The following is a 2110-nucleotide window of genomic DNA, read 5'->3' as shown; positions in this document are numbered from 1 at the left end:
CTTCATGGATCGCCTCCTCCTCCTGGATACCGTGTCCCTTTCTACACTGAGCACATGTAGATACAAAACTCAAGCACTCTCAGTTCTATTATCCCTTGATACCAGCATACACACACACACACACACACACACACATACACAGAGCACGTTTATTTGTAGCAAAATTCTTTTTCTTTTGGTTTTTATTTTGTTTATTTTTTATACAGCAGATTCTTATTATCTATTTTATACATATTAGTGTATATATGTCAATCCCAACCTCCCAATTCATCACACCACCTCCACGCTCACCGCTTTCCTTCCTTGGTGTCTATATATTTGTTGTCTAGATCTGTGTTTCTATTTCTGCCTTGCAAACTGGTTCATCTGCACCATTTTTCTAGATTCCACATATATGCGTTAATATATGATATTTGTTTTTCTCCTTCTGACTTACTTCACTCTGTGTGACAGTCTCTAGGTCCATCTACATCTCTAGAAATAACCCAATTTCATTTATTTTTATGTCTGAGTAATATTCCATTATATATATGTACCACTTCCTCTTTATCCATTCATCTGTTGATGGGAAATTAAGTTCCTTCCATGACCTAGTTATTGTAAATAGTGCTGCAATAAACATTGGGGTGCATGTGTCTTTTTGAATTATGATTTTCTCTGGGTATATGCCCAGTAGTGGGATTGCTGGGTCATATGGTAATTCTATTTTTAGTTTTTTAAGTAACCTCCATACTGTTCTCCATAGTGGCTGTATCAATTTACATTCCCACCAACAGTGCAAGAGGGTCCCCTTTACTCCACACCCTCTCTATAATTTGTTTTTTGTAGATTTTCTGATGATGCCTATTCTAACTGGAGTGAGGTGATACCTCATTGTAGTTCTGATTTGCATTTCTCTAATAATTAGTGATCTTGAGCAGCTTTTCATGTGCCCCCCGGCCAGCTGCATCTCTTCTTTGGAGAAATGTCTATTTAGGTCCTCTGCTCATTTGTTGTTTGGGTTGTTTGTTTTTTTAATATTGAGATGCATGAGCTGTTTATATATTTTGGAGATTAATCCTTTGTCCATTGATTCATTCACAAATACTTTCTCCCATTCTGAGTGTTGTCTTTTCGTATTGTCCATAGTTTCCTTAGCTGTGCAAAAGCTTTTAAGTTGCATTTGGGCCCATTTGTTTATTTTTTATTTTATTTCCATTACTCTAGGAGGTGGGTCAAAAAAGATCTTGCTGTGATTTATGTCAAGGAGTGTTCTTCCTATGTTTTTCTTTAAGTGCTTTATAGTGTATGATCTTACATTTAGATCTTTAATCCATTTTGAGTCTATTTTTGTGTATGGTGTTAGGGAGTGTTCTAATTTCATTCTTTTACATGTAGCTGTCCAGTTTTCCCAGCACCACTTATTGAAGAGACTGTCTTTTCTTCATTGTATATCCTTGCCTCCTTTGTCATAGATTAGTTGACCATAGGTGTGTGGGATTATCTCTGGGCGTTCTATCCTGTTCCACTGATCTATATTTCTGTTTTTGTGCCAGGACCATATTGTCTTCATTATTGTACCTTTGTAAGTATAGTGTGAAGTCAGGGAGACTGATTCCTCCAGTTCTGTTTTTTCTCCTCAAGATTGCTTTGGCTATTAGGGGTTTTCTGTGTCTCCATACAAATTTTAAAATTTTTTGTTCTACTTCTGTAAACAATGTCATTGGTAATTTGATAGGTATTTCATTGAATCTGTAGATTGCTATGGGTAGTATAGTCATTTTCACAATATTGATTCTTCCAGTCCAAGAACTGGTATATCTCTCCATCTCTTTGTGTCATTTTTGATTTCTTTCATCAGTGCCTTATACTTTTCTGAGTACAGGTCTTTTACCTCCTTAGGTAGGTTTATTCCTAGGTATTTTATTCTTTTTGTTGCAATGGTAAATGGGACTGTTTCCTTGATTTCTCTTTCTGATCTTTCATTGTTAGTGTATAGGAATTCAAGAGATTTCTTTGCATTAATTTTGTGTACTGCAACTTTACCAAATTCATTGATTAGCTCTAGTAGTTTTCTGGTGGCATATTTAGGATTATCTATGTATAGTATCATGTCATCTGCAAACACTGA

This window comes from Lipotes vexillifer, unplaced genomic scaffold, assembly GCF_000442215.2.
Source record: "Lipotes vexillifer unplaced genomic scaffold, Lipotes_vexillifer_v1.1 scaffold1108, whole genome shotgun sequence".
NCBI classification, from domain to species: domain Eukaryota; kingdom Metazoa; phylum Chordata; class Mammalia; order Artiodactyla; family Lipotidae; genus Lipotes; species Lipotes vexillifer.
The sequence above is the reverse complement of the archived record's forward strand: the minus strand, read 5'-3'. Positions refer to the sequence as shown.